This window comes from Pinus tabuliformis, chromosome X, assembly GCF_031772625.1.
Source record: "Pinus tabuliformis cultivar Carrire ecotype Pingquan chromosome X, CPIR1, whole genome shotgun sequence".
NCBI lineage: Eukaryota > Viridiplantae > Streptophyta > Pinopsida > Pinales > Pinaceae > Pinus > Pinus tabuliformis.
Genome location: NC_142308.1, coordinates 547,604,742 through 547,615,088, shown reverse-complemented (window position 1 = coordinate 547,615,088; position 10,347 = coordinate 547,604,742). Strand labels below are relative to the sequence as shown.

General features: G+C 36.4%; 1 pseudogene; it reads right to left on the bottom strand.

Moving 5' to 3' along the window:
- Nucleotides 1-8,927: 8,927 nt before the first annotated feature.
- LOC149141171 (uncharacterized protein At1g01500-like) lies at nt 8,928-9,842 on the bottom strand (annotated as a pseudogene).
- Between the last annotated feature and the right edge of the window lie 505 nt (nt 9,843-10,347).

Genomic DNA, 10,347 nt, shown 5'->3' with positions numbered 1-10,347 from the left:
CAAAAGAGGACACAAGTTGTAGGCACATAGCTAAGGAAAAACCCCTAGGTAGGGGAAAACCCAGTCAAAAAATATTCCTTCAGTAGATTCATATGACAGTGTGACAACCAAGACTCTTAACCTAAACTTATTTCCATCCATCAACTCAACCTTTTAGATGACATAGACTTCTTCCAAAATGATATTCTTCAATCATAAAATTTCAACTCTTGTAACCATGAAAGTTTCGGTGATCCAAAATGGATTTTGGATAGACTCCTAAGTCTAAGTGTTCCTCACAAAGGAAAATGAAAGTCCAAGGAAGTTCTTGGACATAGCCCCATTGCAGAGATCTTTTCATTCTAAATCTACTGCAACTTGAATGGGCAAAAATGGACTTAGGATGCATAAGTTATCGTAGAAAGAAGATGCCTTTGTTCTTTGGAAAAAGAGGCAAAATCCCCTAAAAATGGAAAAAAACCCATATAAATGGAAATCGCATCGGAGAAGGGTCAAAGAGTGGACTTAAGCGGAAAGCAAAAGAAACCCTGATCAGCCGATCCGATGTATCGGGTCAGAGGCAGGTATGTATGCGATATCGGGACCCCGGACTTGGCGATTGCGATTATGCGATATGCCGATTGCCGATGATCGGATCGGCAAATTGGTATCGGTGATGCCACGAGGCAAAGGTCGGACCCCTAGGCCAATGCGACTTGCGATTGCAATTTATTGCATCGCAACATCGCATCGCAACAATGTACAAGGGGCGATAATGCCGGACCCGATGGACTCTATAGGCGTGGTTTGATAACATTTGAAGTCTGCCATAAAGGGACTTTCCTATGTAAAAGTGTGTTTCGATGTAAAAACAGAAATACAAAGGAAAGCGATAAAAACAGACCTAAAAGGAATTTTAGAGGTGGCCCTATATTATCTGAGTTCTGTAAAGGTGGATTTTGGGTGAGCCTCAAGCGGTAAATGGTATTGGGCTAGCTCTGCCCGATCCCACACACTGGTCGACACGTGGCTGGCGAAGGAGAGAGGAAAACCACCCTTTCAAGCGGGTAACCTATGTATCCTTAAGCCACCTGAAATCGCATGATGACCGTTGGATCGGAGATCACCCAGATTAACAGTGGAGCTGTGAAAGTGACCCAAGGCGGACCCGATGCGATATTAGGGTGGATGCGATAATATTTGAAATCCGATAAAAAGGATTTTGACGGGTTTTTCAATGATTTCCCGTGTAATTGGGATTTTACCCATTATGCCTACGCGATGCGATATAACGCCTAATGGCGGACCCGATAGGGATTTAGGGGCGATTGGATGGAATTTCAAGTCCAAAATACATGCCCGATAGTGTATTTTGCAGACATTCTCTGTGTAATAGGATTTTCTCATTTTTCGGGTTTTTGCCTATGAAACGGCCCCAATTCCTTCTGTAGCCGCTCCTGATCATCATGCCACACTGCAGCAAGTGTTTTTACAGGCAATGATGCATTTTGAAGCCACAGAGCCATATGGCCAGTCTAACTGATAGGGGGCAGAGAAGCCGCAGAGCCGCAGAGGGATAATGAAACGTAGAGAAATGGCTAGGGTAGCCAAAAAGCCATAAAAGTACCTCAAAGGAGGCAGAGAGCTCAATTGAGAGCAACAGTTGCAAGGCAGAAGCAGGAAAGAGGAGAGAGCGAAATCTATTGCGCAGAGCAACCGAGGGAGTCACTTGGAGGTCAAGCGAAAAAACAGAGAGCTGTAAGTTGCAGAGAGCCAAAGAAGCCAGAGCCAGAGCCGAGAGCCAGAGCGAGAACCGAGAGCCAGAAAGCCGAGAGCTTCAAGAGCCAGGGATAAAATGGTGTCTAAACCCATTGTTTCTGTGTAAAACAGTGGAGTTGAGCCAAGAACTTGTAAAAAGGACTTTGCCATAATCCCAGAGAGCCTAGTTGAGTTGACTAGAGCTCATAGAGACATAGCCCAAGAGTTTAGGGTGAACTCCTAATTAAATTGTTGTCTTATGTGTTTGTTTTACTGCTGCATTATTAACTGTTATATGTATTTATGTATTTATATGTATTTACATATGCATACACCTTATTTTCAAGCACATACTTAATTCTACATTGGTTAATCATAAAGACATGGGAATAATTTAAGCTTTTGAAGTGGGAGAGGTTCTTGTAAGTTAGACAAGAAGCCTAGGTGCCCCATTTTCAGATCATTCAGTCCTGCAATTGTACACAAATTTTGGTCCTGCAATAGTAGATTTATTCGATCCTACAATCACAGAGAGATTTTGGTTCTGTAATTGTAATAGAAACAATCTTCTTTTCCTTACAGTATAGTCCTCCCTTTTAGAGGCCAAAAAAATCTTCTTATTAGTCTATTCCTTCCTTGATATATAGTTGAGTTTTAGACCTTTCTGTAATGTATGTGAATCTATCCCAAACTAGGTCGAGTACCTTTTCCTTTGTTTCCTGTAATCCATGTGAATTTATTCTTATCATATTTTCAATTGGATGTCTTCACTAGGGTATATATAGTGATTTATGTTTGTTAATGAGGCCTACATGAATAGTTTTAGGAGTTGTCTTGTAGATAATTACTTTTGAGGCCGACTTGATGGAGGAGAGGTAGGACTTTAATTGACACTTAAATATTTTTCTATCATGTTCCCAAGAAGGGTTTAATACATAAAATTTGACTTTGACTCAATAGAAAAATCCTAGAAGCCTACAATGGAGGCTTGAACTATGAAATTCGAACAAAGCATGAAACCCATGCTTTAATAAGTCAAATTAATATTAATAATAAATTTCTTTTGACAAATATATTACATGACTCATGTACAATTATGAAGACTGGCACTAATTATATTCTTCAACACTCCCTCTTAACTAGGGAGGCATTCATAATTACCTATATTTATAGAGGTACATGGAAGATCTCCAAGTTGAACTACGAAGAGTTTTGTAACACTCAATTCCATGGACTAGATCCCTGACCAGGGTAATCTATTCGGGTGGGATGAAGATGAAATAAAGCTTTCAGCCAGTCTAGGTACCATCAGGCTTACTAACTAACCATCAACCCAAGGATCTAGGTGCGTATCCAAGGTCAAACCTCTAATACCAACGCCACCCTCCCTCTTCGTGATCTAGACATCAAACACACATGGGTCGGATAGATTTCCTCCCAAGCATCCTCCATTAGATGCTTCAACTCTCCCTAATAAACTAGATATATCCATTTGTTCAAGCATGCTTCCAAAGTGTTCAACCCGTTTATGGAGAGACAAACACAAACCCTAATCAACAATAAATTATACTCATATACAAGTAAACACAAACCTTCAATGTCCTCAATCATCATGATGCCACTTATATCAAGTTATATAATTTGTTGGCAGCACCAAATGCATTCTCAGTACTTCTAAGGTCTTGAACATTCATCTGTAGTATTCAATGTTATAATGTGTCCTCCCTTTCAATTGGGATATATACCCTTTCTTCTATCCAGGCTCCATCTTAACTTAGGAAAATCAACTACTTTCTATAACATTGTAGAAACTTCAACCTTTCACGACTTCATCAAGGTCATCTCCATCATCATCCTTATAAATTTATTCATCATGCTTATATGGATATCTTCATTATCTTGAAGATTGTGTACCTACAAAACTTTAATACCACGTACAACCAAATATATATGAAGTTCACTATATCAAAATTTAATATAATAATGGAAGCATTAGACTTCAGATAATAAATACCTAAACCTAGTTAGGTTCATAATCAGCAAGAGACACATACTTCTAAACTTCAATTTCTTGCTAGGGTTCTTATGCTACAACATAAAGCAATTCCATTGATGACATTACTTTCATAGATATATGACTGACTTGTTCTATGATATATTGCAAACCCTTAGAATTAATTCAAACAAGTACAATTCTATGATGTCTAAGGGTTCAACAATTTTAGAATTTGTATATTAGAATCTACTAGGGTTTAATGCAAACCCTAAATTGTATCTTTGAGACACAAAAACCTTAGATATCAACAATTAAATCCAATCATAGTTCTATCTAAGGTTTCAACGATATGCTTTTATATGACATACTTCTACTAAGGTTTGTTGCAAACCCCAGACTTTTATCATCAAAGTTAAATTATATCAAATCCTAGAATATCAAACTTCTACTAGGGCTTTGTTACAAACCCTAGAATTCAAAAATGACGAGTATCAACAATTAGGTTATCATACTCACATATATATTATCTAATATTTCATGCGTTAACTTTTCTTATCAATATCTACTAAGTAAACTTAAAACAAATATCAATATATTTCATTTAAACTAGGGTTTTGATTGTAGAAACGAATATATAGACCTAGGGTTTCATCCCTAGGAAATTATTTTAGATAATATAAGGGTCTTTCTTATAAACCCTAAAGATCTAGAGCTTCAAATACATAACACGACAAACCCTAAAATACTAAGGTTTCATAAACACTGACATACCGTTAGGTTAGGGTTTTATTTAGGGTTCCATAAGAATAATAAATAATGCAGGGATTTAATCTAATGATTAATATCCCTAGCAAGAATCTTTGAGATTCAAAATCCTAAATACAAGAAAGTTAGTAATACAAGGCAAATTTTAAAAGGATTGTACTTCTTTAATGAAAAGGTTTAGCTATGAAATCTTATACATACCTTTGGATATTTTTTACAAACCTTGTAGAGTTCCCTTCAAATGATAGCATCTCCAAGATTCATTTTCTTAAGAGTCAACTTGTAACCATCAAGTCACCATACTTGCAATATTAAGTATATCCAAAAATATACAAGTACAATATTGTGATGATCATCTAGAGTTTCTATTTTCCATTAGAGTATGAACTCCTAAAGATTTTCTTGCAGGACTTAGGACATTATTGATTAATTCTATTATTGCAATGAAATGTCATAAAATTTGTACTAATTACAAATCCTATTATGAGACAGGGAGCGAGACTTTCATATGTATTGTCAAGTCCTAGATATTAACAATTCTAGAATAATATAATCATATTCTTAATAGATAATCAAGTTATACATACCTTAGGACTTGCATACCTTTGTTTGATACTTCATTAAGCTTATTTCTCCTTTTGCAAACTGTAGACATGATGTTAGATATATGAGACAAAATAATTAAAACAAAGCTTACCTAATTTTGATGAAATCTTCAAGGGTTCTCTGATGAAGTGTTTATTACTTAAGTTTGGTTCTTCCTTCAAGACCGAGATTATTTTCCATAGGTTGGCTTACTTCTGGTTAGGGATTTTTCTAAAAAACATTGTTATATGCCTCAAATATCCATAATTAAGAATACTACCAATATCGTCTCTCTTTCTTACTGATAAATCTTTTTTTATTTATATTTATTAACCAACGTCCTTTCAATCTCATGGATTTTATACCACTGTTCAGGACTATAGATATTTCTTTTAAATATGGTAACTTGTAGATGAATAATGAGCCAATCAAAAAGGTTTGGCCTTGCGTCCATTCTGTGCTTAGATCTTCAGCTTCTTCTTGAAGGTAATGTTGAATTTACATTTAGGTCTTTTACTATATACTCATGCTCAGAATTTTTGGAGGCTCGAATTCTTTCTAGCGTGACTGAGATACATTCTTCTATCAACCTCGCACTGATATTTGTGATATACAAAGCATGAATTTGGTTTTATGTAGGTGCAGACACTCTCTAAGATGACACCATTAATTCAAATCCTTTTAATGGAGATTTCATACCTTGAGAACTAAACTAAGACCCTTGATCTTTTTACCAAGATATCCAGCCTGCCTTAGGCTACTAGATTGGTCCTTCGGTCCTTTATAATAGAAAATAATATCTCTGCTATTTATGCTCATATTTATGGCATAGTTACTGTGGGAATAGTTAGTGTATGTGCCCATAATTTGATCCTCCTTGTCCTTAGTAATTCGACCCTAGGTGGATGTCATTTTCTTGATTTGAAGCCAATGGTGACCTCTTTCCTGCCCTTGCATGAACCAAGCTCTGATACCATGTTGAGAAATTAAGGGCATTATATTTCTCTTGGATCTTTGACATTTACTTGTGAAAAATTCTTATGTGCTTGTTAGTTCTTATTTATATTTTTATTTCATCAAGATAAATGCCAAACAATGAATAAAAGAGGACACAAGATGTAGGCACACATCTAGGGAAAAACCCCTAGGTAGGGGAAAACCCAGTCAAGAACTCTTCCTTCAGTAGATTCATATGACAGTGAGACAACCAAGACTCTTAACATAAACTTCTCTCCATCCATCAAGTCAGCCTTTTAGATGACATAGCCTTCTTCCAAAACTGATCTTCTTCAATCATAAAATTTCAACTCCTGTAACCATGAAAGTTTCGGTCCTGCAATTGTACACAAATTTTGGTCTTGCAATAGTATATGCCTTTGATCTTGCAATCACGGAGAGATTTCGGTTATGTAATTGTAATAGAAACAATCTTATTTTCTTTGTGGTATAGTCCTCCCTTTTAGATGTCAAAACAATCTTCTTATTACTATGTTCCTTCCTTGATATATAGCTGAGTTTCAGACCTTCCTGTAAGGTATGTGAATCCATCAAACTAGGTCGAGTACCCTTTCCTTTGCTGCCTGTAATCCATGTGAATTTATTCTTATCACCTTTTCAATTGGACGACTTCACTAGAGTATATATAGTGATTTTTGTGTGTAGTTGAGGCCGACGTGAATAGTTTGAGGATCCATCTTGTAGATAATTGCTTTTGAGGCCGACTTGCAAGGAGACCAAGGCCGACTTGATGGAGGAGAGGTAAGACTTTAATTGACACTTAAATATTTTTCTACCGTATTCCCAAGAAGGTTTTAATACATAAAATTTCACTTTGACTCAATACAAAAATCATAGAAGCCTACAATGGAGGCTTGACCTATGACTTTTGACCCAGGAATGAAACCCATGCTTTAATAAGTCAAATTAATAATAATAATGAATTTCTTTTGAGAAATATATTACATGACTCACGTTCAATTACGAAGACCGACACTAGTTACATTATTCAACACATAGAGGGCTTGGTGCTCTTAGTGAAATACGAGTTCCATTCCCTAGTACATGACAAAATCCAATGGAAACATTGCAACCCCCCAATCCTAAAATCCTGAAAAGCTGATAAGTCTTTTGGATTTTTAGTGAGATCTAAAATTCTACTTTATCCATATGAAATACAATGAGGTTGAAACCACTCTCAAACATCTTGAGTCATTTCATGATAATGTTAAAAATTTAAGTAAAACAATAAAAAAGAAAGATAAAGGGGAATGTCACTTTTACTTTAAGAATTTAACATTACCATGAATTGCATATTAATGTTAGGGCCATAAGCTTGAATATTAGGCTACCCCACTCAAAAACTCATGTTTATTTGAAAAAAAATTGAGTTTAGATCATCTTGGTGAAAATAATTTGCGAAAAAGCCAGGGAGCGAATTTTGGGAGTGCGCTCCCAATCCACTCTCGCTCGAAGCACATTTCGGGAGCGAATTCGAGAGGGGGGTGCTCCCCTACACCCCTGCTCCATATCTCTGAAACTCTGAACAAATATTCCCCTAACCAATCTCAAAATTGGACAAAAAGGCAATAAGATTCCAACTATGTACTCATCTATAAAGTTACAAACACATACTCCCTCACCACACCGGGCTAGCCCCCCACTACCAACCCCACCACAGATTCCAACTATGAAATTAGCTACAAACATATCCTCCCTCCCTCCCCAACCCCACTACAGATATCCAACTATGAACTCAATTGCAAACACATTCTCCCTGCCTCCCCAACCCCACCACTTAGACCATGGAGCATCTCACTTCTCTTAGCAAAAATTAATGCATCTTCCCTCCAAGACAATATAGCAGCTCACTTCTCTCAACAAAAATTAATGCATTTCTAGTCAATGTTATATGCATAGCGTATGCAAGGAGAGGAGTGTACCGATATTTCTTATCCCTTAAACCCTCTAGCCTTCATTCTTGTCTCATTACCATTTCTAGTTATATTTCCTTATTTCTGGTAAGATAAAATCCAATTCATTCTCAAATACATCAAATAAGGTTTGTTTTAAATAAACTCGTAATTCCAGCATAAATTTTCATTTTTATTTTCAGTTGTATCTAGCTTGGGAAATTGAGAGGAGGTGTTAACCTCCCCAACAAGGATCAATGACAACAAGTGACATGTGGAGCTATTAAAGAGCATATTGGTATATCTTCCTTGAACACTAAAGAATCCAGATTACCCTAGAACCATTCTCAAATCGAGAAGTTCCTAGTGGGTTTCACCAAGATATATATATTTTATTAAAACAAATACAGATATATACATATTTATTCCACTACACCTCTTTAACTCTTTACATATATTTTTACTAGCTGAAATCAAAATTAGTTTTTGGTGCCCTAAATTACAAATCTAAATGGTCTTTGTACCAAAAGCTAATAAATAAAATAAAATATTGATATCTCTAGAAATGAAAAGTTGACTCATTGCCAATAGGGACTTCATTCACTATTAAGGTTGGTAGAGTATTAGGTTATTCACAAGTGTTCCATTGTCGTTGTGATCTACCTCACTCAAATGACATGTCATGAAGTTGCACATATTTGGCAGAATCATAACAAAAATAAACATTTTTTATGCAGTTGAGTTGGTAGAGTATTAGGCCATTCACCAAGGTTCCATTACCACTTTGGTCTACCCCACCCAAACAACATGGAATGAGGTTGGGGGCCACTGGAAAATTTGGAAAACTCGATCCCCCTCAGAACTAACATCTAATCCAACATAAGGCAAAGAAAATTGAGTTCATGTGGTCACCAACCAATCTCGAGGCATGTTCCTTAAAGTAGCTTAAAAAATAAAGAAATAAAGAAATAAAACACAAAAGTGCAATTATGAGCGAAAAATAAAAAACATGTCTGGAGAAAGAAAATGCCGAAAAATTCCAAACAGATAGGATATGGTTCAACAGTAATTAACCGGTGATGAGGCTAGGAGTAGGAACAAGTGTTCACAATTACAATTTCCCATTGAACCTGTGATCTAAGCATAAGGAAGTTCATATTATGTAGTGTGAAAAAAACCCAACACAAAAACATACCTGATGTGAATGTGAATTGTGTCCACTCAGAACAATGGTCTTAATCTTTGCTTTCTTTGTCTCATCTTCATCCTCGGGAATAACATCCAAATTCCCTCGCCTATGTTGTTTCTGCCATGAGACAATCTAAACAGTCTTTGTCAAAATAAGTAGTGAGCCATTATAGCATCCTGCCACATAAACACCTAGAGAAGGACGTACCAATAAGAAATCATGTAGTAGGGTTTATCTAGACTCTAGACTCTCCAAAGTAGTAGGGTTTCTTCATCAGAAAAAGACCTCGAAACCCAAAGTCTCGGTGGTTCGAACACTATCCGTGCTCACATAAGTGGCCTTGGTCGATTCCTTTTCAACCCTATCCCTGTGTAGGGTCAAGGACATTGATTCTGCTAGTGGGATATCAGTTCCATTAATATCAATTGCGACATCCACGATCATGTGGTGGTGTAACAAGGTAAACGACTATGGGGCTCCTTCTAGAGGGCACAAACTCACCCAAACATATAAGAGATGAACCTCGAACCATCCTTAGGATCTCAATGGGGGTGCAACAAGTTTCTTCTTTTGGAACCATGAGATGACCCTAGCCATGGGTGGCGTTGTTCTTCTCCTCATACCAGTCCATGCCCTGATAACCCTCATGTGAATAATGAATCTTTTCAATCATTTGACTTATGTTGAATCTCATGCTACAAACATTCTCACATATCTCAAACAAACACAAAGGAGAAATGATATAGAATTCTAATTAGTCAAGCGACTTTGAGAAGGGCAAGAGAGCCAATTTTCAATTTAAAATCATCAAAAAGTAAATAGCAGAGAGAAAATGACAATTTTAATACGATATGGTAATTTCATCTTATATAAATGTCTTAAACACCACTTTGGTGTAATAGTGATAGTATGATGGGCAATGAATTTCCTTGATAAAAACAAAGTTGCACACTAATAAGTAATAAAAATGACTTGGCTAGTTTAATGTCCATGCAACTTGGCTAGTAGATACCATGTGAGCACGATATAATTATACCAATGCCAACCAATCCTCTACTACATTAATCAAAGTTAAGGGACTCAAAACTGGGTTAATCATACTATCTATAGCACCGGATATTGTCAAAGGAACGCTCTTTGGTAGAGGAGAAACAAAACCAACATTG